Source organism: Acipenser ruthenus, chromosome 19 (assembly GCF_902713425.1).
Source record: "Acipenser ruthenus chromosome 19, fAciRut3.2 maternal haplotype, whole genome shotgun sequence".
Taxonomy (NCBI): Eukaryota; Metazoa; Chordata; class Actinopteri; order Acipenseriformes; family Acipenseridae; genus Acipenser; species Acipenser ruthenus.
This window is the reverse complement of record NC_081207.1, coordinates 12,214,541-12,231,872: the sequence shown is the minus strand read 5'-3', so window position 1 is coordinate 12,231,872 and position 17,332 is coordinate 12,214,541. Positions and strand designations below refer to the sequence as shown.

General features: G+C 38.8%; 1 protein-coding gene across 1 annotated transcript in view; it reads right to left on the bottom strand.

The window, feature by feature from the left end:
• Positions 1-17,332, bottom strand: part of LOC117424360 (carbonic anhydrase-related protein 10) — a 214,218-nt gene that overhangs the window by 20,765 nt on the left and 176,121 nt on the right. The window lies entirely within an intron of this gene.

The following is a 17,332-nucleotide window of genomic DNA, read 5'->3' as shown; positions in this document are numbered from 1 at the left end:
CAATCCCAGCCACTGACTCACTGTGTGTGACCCTGAGCAAGTCACTTAACCTCCTTGTGCTCTGTCCTTTGGATGAGCTGTAAAACTGAGGTTCTATTGTAAGTTACTGATGCATAGTTCACCCCCAAGTCTAAGTCGCTTTGGACTGCTAAATGACAAAATTAGACAGTTATGCGGCTAGGCAGGAGAGCTGTTTGGTGTGTCCAATGTAATGGCTTCTGTGAGCAGTCAGAATCATCACTGATATGCCAGTCTGCCCAATCCCTGAACCATTACTTTGGGAGTAACCTAAACTAATGTTGCTCAAAGACATAGCAACTGAAACATTCTAATTAATTTCATGGAAGTCGGAGCAATTCAATTTTGTAGTCACTACATTGAAACAAAGTCACTCACCTCCTATAGATTTTTATTCTGTTAAGTCTGAGTGAAAAAAGTACTACTTTTTACTTTCAAAAAAAGAATGGGAAAATGCTAGAAATTAGGGTGACCAGACTTAACTGTTTTCTGGAATTGTCCCTGTTTTTAGCTTCAATCCCATGGTCCAGGACATTTTTTTTTAAACAAAGAATGTAAAAGGTGGTGGTGGGGGCATTGTTTATGTTGCTCTTACTTGAATTTGATCTTATTGTACTTTCATAACTGCTCTTATCTGTATTATGATTAGGGCTGATTTTTTGGTTTTAACTGATAAAACCCAATAAAACACCCCTGATACAAAAATAAATGAAATCAGTTGATAGCCAATAAACACCGGAAAACACCGGAAAAACTGTGGAAATGGTTAATCTATTCACGTTGACATTACCCTTTTCCCATTAAAAAATAAAACCTACTACAAAAATGATAATTAATACATTTCTCAGTGCTGCTGGGCAATGTCCCGCCTTCCTGACTTGCATCTATCAGTGATTTGTTCTCAATACTTTAAACCCGCCCCAACTGCTGAATGACAACACATTCCTACATTTCTATTGGAGACTCCGCTTGCGAGATTTAAAATGAGATTACAATCAGGATGGAGACTTGTTACAGTTACGATACGGAGGACTTAACAGAATTGTGGCGAAATGTACAAAAATGCCTACACACAAAAACTCCAGAAGAATGTGCCCGTGACCATAGGGATTTCGTTGTGGAAGACAGCAAAGTAAAGAAGGTACAACTTAAATGTGCAAGTATTGTCAAGTTATGTCATATTTTGACAGAAAAAAAAAACGCTCAAGCATTTTGGAAAGTATCCGAAAACATAATTTCATACAGTATATCAAAAATGAAAGCCCTGAAAAAAAAAACGATTTACATAAAACTCGAAAATAGCTAAAAATAAGCACCGAAAAATACAATTAATAAAACCCGAAAAACAGAAGCCCTAATTATGATATTCGGTAATGTGATATTTTATAATGTGATAACTTGTAATGTGATATTTTATAATGCGATACTTTGTACTGTGATATTTTGTAACAATTATAAGTCGCCCTGGATAAGGACATCTGCTTAGAAATAAATAATAATAATAATTTACTGCAAATTGCCTGTCGTCTCTCTCAGGCATCGATTCTGCAAGTCAGCAGGGGCTACACAATAGTGGTAGCTGAGTATATGAAAGTCGTCTTTTTTAAAACTTTTTTCAATAATGTACTGTAGGAGGTAATAAGTAGGATACTGTAAAGCATGCAGATACAGTTTCATGAAAATGACTATTGGTTAAACTAATCAATATTAAGGGATACATCAGTAATTTTAGAAGGGATACACTGTTTCTACATCTCTCTCAACTGTCAACAATATATTCTGCCAGTAAGCAGGAGCTGTGATTGTGGTATGTAAGAAAGAAAGGGGTGCAAACGCACCCCAAAATGTACCATGTGCACTTTGAAGAAAGATTACTCCTGTTTCCTGAGACGGACAAGAACATTCTAGGTATCAAAATAAACGTAAGCGATTCAAGTTTAATCACATGTAAGGATATCCCACGATCTTTAAAGAGTTAGGATATTATATGTTCATTTTAAACACGCTCCGTCTACACCCCTGCTACTAACGAAGGGTTATGTAGGGCTAGGATAGAGCTCTCTGGGTCAGACGCAAAAAGCAGAATATCGTCGGCATTAAAGCATAAACCTACGCATTGAACCTCCCGCTTGAATGCTAGGGAAACCGGGGTTTCATGGGGACAGCAGCATTTTTCTGTTATTATTAATCAAACTCATTGGTCTATATAAAAAATAATTGAAATAAGAGCCTGAGACAGAGTGGTTGGTAAGGAGTTATTATAAATAATTCTGTGAACATATTTAATAGCAGGGGAGCCAATTTTGTAATGTAAGTTTTATACAAATCTCCTGTAAAACCACCAAAACCTGTAGAATAAAATTCTTTAAAGGTTTTGTTTATTTCATGGGACTTTATGCTGAGTTAAAAGTATTTACTTGGGTTAACTTTGTCAAATGCTTTTGTGTTTTTGTTGTAACAAAGACCTCTACCCCAGTTCTGCCAAGACAGCTCTGTACACAGAACTTTTCATGACCTAAGTTAGAGGTGTAGCTGTTTTGTTTTACTATATATGTGTCAATCAAACCTTGGGTTTAGGTCAATGTTAATACCACTAACTACTAAACACCATGTTTAATGAAACAACAGTTTACATTTCTGTTAGATATTTACAAAGTAAATACATAAATTACCAGTACAAACATAAAGCAAAGCAACCCATATAACACAACTGCAGATCAAACAGTCAACACCATTTTGCATGATGCTCAGTGAATTTGTATTTTTTGTAATTTTGTATTTCTTATCAGTGACAAAAAATAAATTTGAACTAACCTATCACTACAAATAAAAAAAAAAGTTAATCAATAACAATCAATTACTGCTGTATAAGGTATTTTAACAATTAAAAATACAATGAATAACAGCTCAAATACATAAATAAATCCATAACAACCTATTAGTTTAGCAGCGGTTTTGCAGTGATTAAGTCTTTACCACAATTAAACAAATGCAGATTGACAAAACGAGAGAAGAAAGGTACATTTACAGAGTGATAACACTTTCCATTCCCAGAGCCTTTAAGCAAATGTTGTGTCTTGCTCGTGCCTTGTTTCTCATCAATGACCTTTTTTTTCTTTGGTCTACAGGGAAGGCAATGTTAGTCTTTTTCTACCTGCTGTGTACCCATCTGCCTGACAAATATCAGCTTCAGCACAAGACTTGGGCAGGTTCACTTTGTGATGGCCTGACAGAGTAGAAACACATTAGGGATCTTTAACTTGTCATGACAGACACATTACTTGGAACAAATCAGACGCCAGGCATCCAACACATGGCCACTTACAAAACAAATACTTTCGTGCAACTAGAAGTTTGATGTGAAAATTATGATTTGTTCCATCCATGTGTTTATTCTTAGTTAAAGCAACACTTTTGGCAAGCAGTTCAGACTGCACACATATAGATGGGATTATAGTTTCAATAATAACCATGTTTTACTTTTCTGCTCTTTTACCAGGAGGGGGAGTAGTGTGACTTATAATGCCAAGATACCACACATGGATGTTGCTGCACTATATTGCAGCAAGTAAATGTAGAATCCGAGTCAACAATCTCCCTCCTGACCTGTGAGAGCATGGTATAACAGGAACAGTGTGCCCCGGACCCGATGGTTTGACAGTTCATTCCAGGGACAGTTCATTCCAGGGTCAGTCGGCCATCTAAAAAGGGGGCAAAGCCACAATACTAGAAGTCAGCGCCTTAGGCGATGTGGATTGGAGGAGACATGATTGCACTCGCTACCAAAGGGGGGCGTGGCTGAAGGTATATCAGAGTGTGTGGCCGAGCGATCTTTTCCTTTGTTATGGTTATGGACGGACCTGTAAAAGGAGTACAGAGATAAGATAACTGTGAGTGCTGTATTATGTTTGTGTTTATAAGTAATTAACGCTGTCAAGCCAGCATTAAAACCCAGATTACAACTACTGCACCAAGTCACTAATCACTGTGTATTCACCACCAGCATGGGAGCACCGCAAAAGATGCAGAGCCGTGCCGGGACATTGCCTCTGTTTATTATTGTTTCGGGACTGAAACCCAGTATTATTTCGCTGTGCAAACTTCACATTGCTGTGTATCTGCCAGCGCTATTACTGAATGGGGCAAAACTGGGGAAAAAATAAATAAATAACTGTTTGCACCGTGAACTATGTCTGTGTGTTATTGTTGGAGCACTGCAACAAGTATTCATGAACAGTGCAATGGCATTATATATATATATATATATATATATATATATATATATATATATATATATATATATACAGGTAATTGACAAAAAAATGTAAACACCTGGGTAAATGAGGGACACCTAGTATATTGAAAGCAAGGGCTTCCACACAGGTGTGGCTCATGCGTTAATTAAGCAAATAACATCCCAGTATGCTAGGGTCATATATAAAAATGCAGGACAGGCCTGGTTGCCTATAATTATGGCTAGCATGGCTGCAAGAGGAGACCTCAGTGACTTTGAAAGAGGGGTGATTGTTGGGGCGAGTTTGGCAGGAGCTTCAGTGATCAAGACAGCTCAACTTGCTGATGTTTCACGAGCAACGGTGTCTAAGGTGATGTCAGCATGGAACTCCGAGGGAAAGACATCATCAGCAAAGGGCAACAGTAGGCAGAAGCGCATACTCCAGGATCGTGATATCTGTGCATTAATTTGAAGTGCAAGGCAAAACAGGCGAGCAACTGCAGATCAATTGACTGCAAATTTCAACCTGGGGCGCGAGCAGCCAGCTTCATCATAAACGGTCCGCCGAGAACTCCACAGAGCGGGATACCATAGTGGCCCAACGCCCTACTAAGTGACTTTACATTGGTGTTTCCATTTTTTTGTCCACTACCTGTACATATATATATAGAGAGAGAGAGAGAGAGAGAGAGAGAGAGAGAGAGAGAGAGAGAGAGAGAAAACTTTAATGCTATAATTTTTTTACTCGGTGGAAATGTGGCGTGACTGTGATTTCACATCATTTTTCATTTAGCATGTACTACTAGTGCCCAGGGCTGGAGCTCAAGTGGAGCAACAGCACGTGGCCTCAGCAGCACATTTCATAGTTGGACACGCAGGGACCTCTTGTTAATTGTCACTTCTTTGCTTCAAACATTGGAAACATCTGCAAGTTCTCATACTACTGGGACACCATTGCATGCTGTACTTTTCACCGTCTGTCTGACAGGGTAGCTAAGCAGCCTCGCGCCAGCCTGTTAAGAGAGGAAACTCCTGAAGCGTTGTGGCAAGGCTTCTACTGACCGCCGCCTTTACTGATTAGGGTTGACACATCCATTCTTGCAGAGAATAGCTGCCAAGAGGTAACGGCCTCTGCTGCATTTTACATGAAGCTGTCCAATACTGTACCTCAGGGACCTGGTGAGGGGCATCACCTCATAATTTGTCACGCTAAAATGTTTCTCCCTCCAATCCCCAAACAAATCCATTTACTTTTACTAACATCTTACTATTTTTTTTCTTTTCTTTTTTCAACATTTGTTTACAGAGCTGCATAGCCTACATATACTGAACTGTACACATCTTATGGAAATCAAATGCTGGATAAGAATGTGAAGCAAAAATGTTGTATTTTACTTTAATGTATGTTTTATACTGTGATTTACCTCTGGATAACATGACCACTATAGGTCTTTAGAACAGAACCATTGAGGCACTGCCTATTTCTAGGGCCAAGGTGTAGGTTTCTCAAGCTCATCTGAGTCCTTCATTCTGTGGATCACCACCAGCCTCACAAGCCTTTGTCTTCAAATCCCCCCCCCCCCCCCCCCCATCACGCCAGCTGCCTTTCTGAATGCTATGTGGTGACTACGATTAAACTGGACATCGTAGTGCTACAAGGAAGCTGGAACCGCAGAACTCTTCCAATCCTCATTGAAACGCTTGATTGAACCTGAGAACGTAATATTGATTTGAGCCAATAATTATCAATATTACTTTTGAAAGTTTCATAAATCAATGATTTATTCATGGCAGGCAACCCTTTGTTTTGTATGTGAGTGGATAAATATATTTGTTTTTTTTAAAGTATTTAAAAATCGATGTGCCATTAAGCATTTCACCAAAATAGTTCTGACAAGAATCACTGCTTATTTTCTTCCTGTCCATCGATTGATCTAGTGAATTGAATCTGTATAGCATCATCACTGCTCTTCATTGATTTTATCTCACACTATGAAGCACTTACATATTCTCAAACCAGTCAGAGCTCATGAATAATTACAGACATATCAAAGCAGTTTTACTTATAGTAATGACTTGATTCTTTTTATGCTACCAATAACTCACAATTCAATTTACATCCAACAATTTCCCATTCGGAGAATGATAACGAAATAAAACAAATATATATATATATATATATATATATATATATATATATATATATTCATATGAAGATCATTATTATTATTTCTGTGTCATAGATAGTTTTAGCAGTAGGTGTTTGGAAAAAGTGTATTGTGAAAAAAAAAACATTTAAAAGATTGTATTTCACAATAATCTATTCTTTGTGCATGTAAGAATATTACATGGGCAAAAATCTCAATTAAAAAAACAAACAAAAAAAACAAAACTCATGCATGGCTAGAATATGACTAAATAGTGAGGTAGCAGAGTAGTCATTTTTTAAAACATTTTTAGTATGTTTGACAAAGTATTATATTTTGGTTTTGAAATGACCATAACTTTCAATGATTTTAATTGTGGTAAACATCAGTATTTGTTATTTTTTTTATTCCTATTTTGAATATACTGTAGTTTGCATATTTGCATATCAATGCAATTTTTCATATCCTCAGTCAGATAAATGTAATCCTTTTTCATAAGAAACATGCATTTCCAGGAGACACAGATTTGAAATATACATATTTTCGGTAGTTGAGTTGATTATAAAGTACACTGTTAAAAATTGGAGATAAAGTATGAATAAGAAACACCACAAAGCACTTTGCTCCTCATATTACAGCAATTCATCACGCCTTGGCAGTTGTATTGGATAAGCCTGGATTTACATAACCATTTCAACGAAGAAAGCTATTTACAACAAGATGAAAAGCAAACCATTGGTCCATTTCCACCAAAGAGGGATAATGCATGACATGTTCTAATGTTCCAAACCACTACAAAATGGTTAGTGAGATGTATACTTCACAAAAATCATTATTCACAATTCAAACAATGTCAGTGTATTTAATGTCACAGAAACTCTTCTAAACCCATTAGTGAGTGAGCAGTGTAGGCTTCAGTAATGACAGGTTTGTATTTGCAGGTCTGGCTGTTATTTGTTTTTTGCTTTTTCAAAGTGTTACTCTTTTAACTTTCTTTTGCAATAAATTCTTAATGCTATGTGACAGAAATATAATGAGTTCTAGTTGTAAATCTCCCTCCCGACCTGTGAGGGCGCTAAGCAGCGAGGACAGAGTTCTTCTGACTGGCTGGACTGACAGTTCTTTCCCGGGTCGGGGAGTTGGTCAATCTGGAAGAAGGCGAGTCTCTGTTGCAACAACGTATTGACCCGGAAGGTAAACAGTGTAGCAGTCGCTGATTGTAAGGCAGCTGCATTAGTTTACCAAGGGGTCATGCGTGACAGCATAAAAAGGGGACTGAGACTTGTAATCGGTTCCTTCGCTTGGGTTCAGAGACGCACGGAACTGGAAGGACAGGGAGAGTTCCCAAAAATTAAAAAGTATTCGTGAGTGTTTTGTTTGTTTAGCACTGTTAGTAATTGTCTTCTGTTTGTAAATTCACTAGACGGCTAACACGTCTCCAGAGCTGTCGCCTTGGGCCAGCACTACCCAGAACAACAACACCACAGTCACTGTCATTTGTTATCACCCACCTTGAGCACTACTGCACGCACCCGGACTGGTGATTTGTGTTAGTAGTATTGTGGGAGCGGATAACGTGTTATTATTTGTTTGTGTTTACAAATCGTTATTATTTTCCAGGGGTGTATCGCCGGAGGATTATTGTTTGGTCGCCAGACCAGGATTTGTGTAAAAATAAAAATAACATTTCCAAATTGGATTACAGTTTTCACGTGTGATTGTTTGTGCACTGCATCACCTCTGCATCCGGTCTTAATCAGCAGCCACTTTGCCACATGCTATCTATTTTGAAATATATATTTGACTATGTTCTCTTTGTTTTGTGCAGTTGGTCTTGTCGTTATTTTTATATATTTAAGTCTTTCTTTCTGCAGGGCTAACAGCTCGTAAATTGCGTTTCCTATATGGAAATGCAATTTACAGATACAAGCTAATTTAAATGCCATTTGAAATATCTAGCATTGAATAACTGCTTCATATTTGGTGGTGCTACATATGGTACTTTTTTTTTTTTTAAATGTGTGTTTTTTATGTAAGTACAGAGAACCTCAGAGGTACAAACACCTTGGGAATGGAGGTTGTTCGCAAGTCTAAAATGTTCATATTTCTGAAAATGTGTTTTCAATGGTTTTAATTAATGTGTACACCTGCCATCTACAGCCGTAATCTGGTGATCAATATCAGGAAACAGCACTTTGTTTAATGTGAGTGCCTTTTCAAAACCAGTCTGTGGCAGGGCAGATAATTACAGGGGGCAGGGCAAAGCCCTGTGTGTAAATATATTATAAATATTGTATTATGGGTTGAAACGTATTATGTATTAAAAAAAAATGGTTTTGTGGTTTATTTAAAAGAGAAAATGTATTGCATATGTTTATTTAAACTGGTGATATTAGTGTGTTATGATTTAAATGTATTTTGTGTTTATTTAAAATACAAAGTGTTTTGTTTGTTATTGTGTAGCAGTATGTATGGGGTAAAAAGACCATGATATCAGACCATCTCCAGACTAATTCATTTATTGTATAAAAACCCCTCAGCTTCTATGTTCAAGGTGGGTGTTTAAGAAGAGGAACGTGAGATTGAGACGGGAGAAAATCATAAACTAAACCGAAAGAAAGAAAGCAATTGCTACTCGTGCTGGGCAGACTAGAATGGTATTTGTTTGGATTTTGTGTTTGTGACCTGTTTTTGTTTAAATATTTATTTTGGCTCTGTGAGCAGTGTGTTGTGTTCAACCTTTTTATTATTTTTGTTTTGAATAAAACCAGCACACGAGTGCTTTTCACCCGAGTACCTGCCTGTGTGTTCTCTGTCATCTTTCGTGTCTGGTCTGGGGACGTCTTCAACACTCGGCTACCCTGTCACACAGCCTAACATGTGTTCCTCTTGGTTCCTGCCATGTACAATGATGTCATCCAAAATGCTGTACGCTCTTTTGCAGTTATCTAACTCTGGTTGAACACAAGTCGCTTATATCTGTACAATCCTTGGTGCTTCAGAAAGTCTGTTCACTCCTCAATGGGTACTGCTTCTACAGGATTCACCCTTGGTGTTGGACCTTCAACTTTCTCAGTCTGCCTATCTCCTCTAGGTCATTCAGCGCAGCCTAAAAGGATTTCTTCTCAAACTCTGTGACACTGTTATATATTATTCTCAGTGTATATTTGTTGGAAGCTTTCCCAAGCACTGTATTTCTTCACTATGGTAGATCCGTTTCTGCAAAGGGTGCATTTTTTGGGGTCCTATTCTCAGTTCTCCTAGCTCAATTGCAGTGTCTTGTCCTTGAAGATGCTGTCCTTCTCCATCTGTCACTATGAATTCAGCTTCAATTTCTTTTGTCTCATCAACATGCTTTGTCATGAATTTCCCCATGAGAGACAGCAGTTTATTCACTCCATACAAGTGCAGCGTATCACTTGTCTTCTCTGACACACACTCGGTGCCTTTTAAATATGGCTCACAGTTCCAATCAATTATAGCTTTGCGTCCGACTCAATCAGCATCTTCACTGGTGTTCCTTAGACAAGTGTACTACCTCCACGTGACACTATAATATTAAAATATTATTACTAGTTGCAACTTCTTCATTTTATGTTCCTGTCTTCCTTGTTGTCTAGGATGCTGGGTTGTGCAGTTAATGTGCTTTTACATAAAAGTGCAAAATTTACTTTTGTGTCATTTAAACAGTTTCTCATCTATAGCTGCCTGTTACCTTTCTTTAACCAGCAGTTGCAGTCTAGAAATGCTTGTTCTCATTTAGTTTATGTGGCTTTTCTCTCGTACGCTGTTTGTTACAAGTCTGTATTACGGAAAGGATCTCTTTATGTTGTTTCTGAAGCCTCTGTCATTTTGTCAGGGGAGTACCCTCCTTCTTTGAAATAGCTGCTTTCAATGGCCTGATCTTTAATGTGCACATATATTGTAACAACAGCGTTTTCAGCTTTGTGCTTTATTCATGTAATAAACTGATCTACAGTCTCATTATCTTCCTGTTTTTCTCTGTCTGAATAGGTCTTTCATAATGTAGCCCTTCCTCTGTGATAACACATTTAAAGCTCAGACTCAATAATAACTGAATTTACTCAACAACGAATCTGATATGAATATGACAGGAATGTCTCTTTAGGAATATTTTAGTTACAGTATATCTATACCTGCATGTGATTGTTTTAGAAATATAGGTATTTATTATGGAATGGGCTTTCTATTTCTCACTGGGCTACAATGTGCAGTTTAAACCACTATTTATCACTCACCTGGTGTAAGAAAGCAACAAGTACATCAGTACCTGAGCTGCAACTTTATAAATACACCTGGCCAAAATTCAACTCAATATGCAGGTGGCAGGAATTAAGAGAACTATTGGAAGGTACTGTACTGTATAGATGTTAAGTATTTCAACCTGGTAACTCCCTGTGGCAGGTTAGCTTGGGTGGATGATGTCAGACCACAAATGAAACCATAACAGGCAAGTACTGTGGTGCGAAACGCAAATGCGCTACATTATTTATTAAACAAAAAGATTGAACAAAACACAAACACTGATACAAAACAAACGGCACATTGGCCAAAACAAACAAACAGAACAAACAAACATCGTGCTTGTTTATAACCAACACGCGTGGCAATTGTTTATATTTAAATTTTTACTCCTCCTCACCACTTACGTTCCTAACCTCTTTCTCACCCGTGATCACCCTATTTATATATCTGTGGCTGAAGCCTTAATTAATCATTTTACTTTATTTAATGCAGGAAATGCACAACTCAGTATACTTATGAAACAGTAGCACAGCACAGACATAATTGTGACCCTTTTTACTCCAGAACAACTCTGTTTTGAAACACATCAAACATGCATCTCAGTTCTACACCTGCAAATATAATGCAAAAAAGATAACAGAAATAACAGCAGCACACGGCCCATTTAATGACAGAATTCACAAATACCTACAGTGCCTATAGTAAGTATTCACCCCCCTTAGACGTTTTCACAGTTTGTTGTGTTACAACCTGAAATCTTGATGCATTTAAATGTTTTTTTTTTCCTTTGATTTACACACCCACTCAACACCTTGAAGAGGCAAGAGAATTTTTAATCATTTGAAACTGGTCACGTTTGCAGAGAGGTACTTTGATTTCTGATCAGTCTTTACAGGGTTCTACTATTCGACAGTTCAGACAGTGGCTAAAGGAGGTGGATCTCCCAGAGAGGAGAGAAATAGATCAAACAAAACACACAATAAAAACACTTGCAGATAAAGCAAAAGGTTAAATATGATACTAGTTCCTTATGGTGAACAACCTTTTTTAGTTTTGGATCATGGTGTCTTACGGAGCTCAGCACACTTCTCTAATTTTTGTTTGTGACCCTACATACTTAGGTACATCCTGCTGCACAGTGGGAGAAAAGCAGGGAAAGGTTATTGTGTTTATTGAGGCCATTCATTCATTAGCCACTGCAGTTAGCATGAAGTCTAGGCTCCTGATGATTCCTTATTATGACAAAGTAGGGTTGGGGGCATTATTAAGTAGTGCAAAACATACATACCTTGAAGTAAGTGGTTGTTTTTAGCTTAACACAAAGGTCTAGGTTATCATTAATGACAACTATCTACCTGAGCCCTAGAGGGGATACACGCATTCATATTTATTAATAGAATAGGATATTCAGTAACATGAAAAAGTAGATCATCTTGACTTCTATCCACTGTATGCACATGCAGATTGTTTGGACAAACAGACAGGTAGACTAGACAGATAGACTTTCATAGACTCACTCATTTACTCTTATAAGCAAATATTTTTACTATAAAAATTGAACTGCTCTTAGTCAAAATCACTTTCAAAGGTAATTATTTACTGTATTTCTCATATTTGAATTTGCCCCTATTTACTACTGACTATTGTATTTTATAACTGCTCTTATCTGTAATGTGATATTTTGTAATTCATAATGTGATATTTTGCAATGTGATATTTTGTAATTCATAATGTGATATTTTGCAATGTGATATTTTTTAGGATAAGATCCCAAGTTTAGGTGCTGTAGCAAAGGGTGTTATTTACCACAGTCTTCGACAGGTCTTTTTACCACGGTCCTCTAGTGTGGTGTTCCAATTACACTCAGACAACAGAATAAGGTCTAAACAGGATGGTACCTGTGTGTTTATTCAGTTTTCCTGCGTCCTGTCACAAGGACACAGAGTCACAATATTCAAACAGAAAAAAACAAATCAAAACAAAACGCTGTCTCCTCTTTTTTACTAACACAACAGCCGTTAACCTTAACTACCACCCGGGCAGCTAAGCTGCTTGCTGGTTTCAAAACAAACTCAAGAAAGATACACAAATCCCATGAATTGTCAGACCAATTCACTCTGGGACACTCTGTTCCCTTTACACAGCACCCCCACAGGTCAGGAGGGAGATTTATAACCAAGATTCATTCTTTCTCTATCACATGGTGGTACAGTAGTCCCTCGCTGAACTGGACATGTTGGAAAACAGACACGTTGTCTGAAATAATGAGGTGTCCAGTTTAAAAATAAATAAATACATTTAAAAAATCTCACACACAGTAGTAAAATCAAATGAATACCTAGCGCACTCTCTTTTTACTTTAGCTTATAGGCTACTGGTAACACAAAATAAATCATGCTGCTGCATTGTGTCCGGCACATTCGAATGTATGGCATAACTGTGTGTGCATTAGCAAGCGACTACTGTATTAAGATCTGCCATTGTTTTTAGATCATTAAAATAGACCCCATTACCTCAAAGTATGTGGCCTGTATTATTGTCATGTAGCCAGCAACATTGAACAAACTTTTAGGACTATTGAACTGTGTTTGTAAATAACGTCCACGTTGTCCCCACCCGTGGCATCAGGCAACGTCGTATCACAGCACACCCCGTTGTACCATAAACCCTAAATATAGTTGTGTACCAAGTATGAAGCCAATATAGGTCACAGGTCAAAGGGTTTTGCATAACACACACACACACAGACACACACAATAGTGCTCAAAAGTTTGTAAACAAATGATTTATAGCAAGACTAGGGTTTGGGATTGTATAGCCCATTTTTCCTCATACACACCCTTTACTTACTAAATATCTTGATATTCCTGAATAGATAACCGTCTCTTCTATAAAAATACACTACTATAGGGGTGTACCGATAAAGATTTTCTTGGCCGATACTGATAGCCGATGATTATCTGCCCATATCGGCCGATACCGATAGTAAGTGCAGGTAAGCTATTGTAAACTACTAGAACAAGACATAGGGCCTATATCTAAACTGTTTTATAATTAAGAATGTTAAAATGAACCAATATCATTTACTTGATGTATTTATGACAAAAATGAACAGGTATTGTTTACTTGTTGCATTTCAGAAAATGAATACAAAGAATAACTTAATATTATATTGTGTGCTTGACATTTTGCATTTATACTAGTAAAACACTTCTGTAGAAAAATATACATAATGTGACATTAAATTTTATAGCCACTTGCTGTCAAGCATTGTGTATTATAACTTCTACCTATACTGTACAATACAAAAAAAAAAAACATGCAATGTCAACTACAACAACTTTTTGTTAAATTCTTATTTTAAGCAGCACAACTTAAATTGTTCACTTAACCAAAAAAAAAAAAAAAGATACAAATATTACATTTACGGTTATAAAATTCAGTCAAACTTGAATTTGTTACTTAACAAAGAATGGCACATAATCAATTTCTGCTTCAAAATGCTTCTGAATACACCTGCAACCAATGTAGATTAAGCAAGATCAACAAAAATTACAAAAGGTAATTTTGAAGTACATTGTGTAATAATACTAATACTAATACTAAAGACTACTACGACTACTGACCTTCGGGGAATCCGTCTCCCCGAGCTACCGATCTTTTACCAGGACCTGCTCAAGACCCGGAGCATGTTTTCCGTCGGCCGAGACGCTGTTCCGACCGAGGGCGAAGGACTCCTTCTGGAGCCCCTGCTGCACAACCCCTACCTAGGTGCGCAGGCGTTGGGGTCCCCCTTGGTGCGGAATGTGCTGATCTCGGCCAAGGTGACCAGTCTGGGATCTCCTGGATCACGAAAGCTCGGAGTGGCTGACTCCCGTCAGAACGGCCCACTGAGCGATCCGGGAGTGCAAAGCAGCGTTGCACCCAGACTCTGTCAGGTATCTCGAGGGGGTCCTCAGGACTGGGGAGCCAATTTCCCTCCCTACCCCCAGCTCTCCGGTCCTGTTGATCGAACCCAAGGCCACGGGACCCCCCTCGGCCTCCCCTCGAGAACAACCTGAGCAGGATCTCGCAGTTCTCCTCGACCCCCCTCTGATTGGCGTCGAGGAGGGCCCTGTACGTGATGACGCTCCACACCCTCCACTTCCCCGCCCTCGTCTCCCGCCGAGACACCGCTTGGCGGGAGCCCCTCCGACCACCAGAGGGCGAGAGTCCCCAGTGGGAGGCCCTGTACTCCCCGCTGGTCTCCAGAGGAGCCGGGGACTTGGGGTGGAGGGTCCTGCACGGAGCGCTCACGTCAGGAGAGATCCTGCGTCACTTTACCGACTCGGACGCCGCATGCCCTTTCTGCGGTCTGTCCGAGTCGGTGGCTCCTATTTATTTTTCATGCGCCAGGCTGCAGCCGTTCATCATCCTTTTGAAGAACCTCTTGCTGCAGTTCTGGCTGCATTTCTCCCCTACCCTTCTCATTTTCGGGCACCCTGTTCGTGGCTCCAGCAGGAAGAGAGACCTCCTCATGAATCTGCTCCTGGCTCTTGCTAAACTGGCCATTTACAAGACCAGGAAGCGCAAGATGATCGGGGAGGGTCTCTGACTGTGGGGCCATGTTCAGGGCCCTGGTCCGATCCAGGGTTAAGTTAGAGTACGCCCATGCGGAGTCCACTGGCGACATGACATCTTTTGTCGACCAGTGGACTCTAGGGGGCATACTCTGTACTACCTCCCCTTCCGTTTTGAACTTTTAATTTACAGTCCTTTTTGACCGGTTTTCTTTTCATTAGTTAAGGCCCAGTCTTTGTTAGCACCCCTATTTGTTTAGGGGTGTTAAAATGGACAGCTGGTGTAGTCCGGGGCTTTAACCCTTTGCAGTCCATTGTCGGACTGGGTCCGACATTGCAATTATTCCTCACAGGTCCTTTGTCGGACTGGGTCCGACATCATTATAGCAACGCAAAAAACGGGTTTCTAGTCGTTTTTTCTCCAGAAAAAGCCGAGAAAACCATTCAATTGCCGAGTGGGAGCGACAGGAGCCGAGACAAGTCGAAAAAAAAAAATAAAGGCGTATCTCATGAATAGTCATACATGGTATCTGGTATCAGATAACGGGGCGGGTTGTAAGTAAACAAGTTGGCTGACTGAATCAGCGCACAGAAAACACGGACATTTGCAGAGCTTTTTTGAGATGTTATAGTAATAAAATAATGACTTGGATCGCATTATTGAGGAGTTTGGTGATAAAACGAGTGATCCGGAGATGATCGATCGGTATGTACGACTATTATTATTATTATTATTATTTATTCCTTACATAGGTGAACGCTATAGCAAACGAAAGGGTGGGGCGGGGCTGGAGATGCCTAGTGAGTGCTTTGTTGATGCAGGGCCATTTAAACCCGTTTGACCGTGGAAAAAAATACTTTTAAACAGCGTGTTTAAAATTAACTGCGCGTGTGAAAATAAATTAGACCTGACGTGCCTGACGCGCGATTAATAAATGGACCGCAAAGGGTTAAGTAGGACTACTACTACCAATAATAATAATAATAATAATAATAATAATAATAATAATAATGACTTAAACCACCAATATTATTTAGGATTCCAAGTACAAAAAAAAAAAAAAAAAGCATCAGAATAATATTCTAATCACAGTTAGTTCATCGTTGGATTTAAGCATCAAGTCTGTTCTGCTGCACACAACTCAGCTATCCGTGCTGTCTTCAAAATTTGTAAAAAAATCTTTTGAGACATATTTACTGCAGGTTGATCGCACGCTATACACTACTGCAAGAGAAATGTCTCAGTGTTCTTACGTCATTAGTAAGCGCACCAAACCAAACATTACATTCTGTGCTGGAAGAAATTCAAGCATGAATATTGGTGTACATTATCAGCTAAAATAACAAAAACTGCCAATAGCCGATTGTGATTTTTTCCCTTATATCGGTGCCATGCCGATAGCCTACCAATTATCGGTGCACCTGTAATAGGCCCATCCAGCAAGGCAGACTTTCAAAATGTTCAACTTTTATTGCCTTATAGCCTGGAATTAAAATACATTAAAATATTTTTTTCTTCATTTATCTACACATCCTATCCCACAACTTCCAAGTGAAAAAAATATTCTAGAAAATTTGTAGAAAATTAAATAAAAATAAAAACTGAAATAGCTTGGTTGGATAAGTGTCCACCACCCTTGTAATAGCAATCCTAAATTCGCTCAGGTGTAACCAATCGCTTTCAAAATCACGCACCAAGTTAAGTGGCCACCTGTGTTAAATTGTAGTGATTCACATGATTTCAGGATAAATTCAGCAGTTCCTGTAGGTTCTCTCTGCTGGGTAGTGCATTTCAAAGCAAACTCAACAATGAGCACCAAGGCGCTTCCAAAAGAACTCCGGGACAAAGTTGTTGAAAGGCACAGATCAGGGGATGGGTATAAAAAAAATATCAAAGGCTTTGAATATCCCTTGGAGCATGGTCAAGATGATTATTAAGAAGTGGAAGGTGTATGGCACCACCAAGACCCTACCTAGATCAGGCCGTCCCTCCAAACTGGATGATCGAGCAAGAAGGAGACTGATCAGAGAGGTTATCAAGAGGCCAATGGCAACTTTGCAAGAGCTACAGGCTTTTATGGCCAAGACTGGTCAAAGTGTGCATGTGA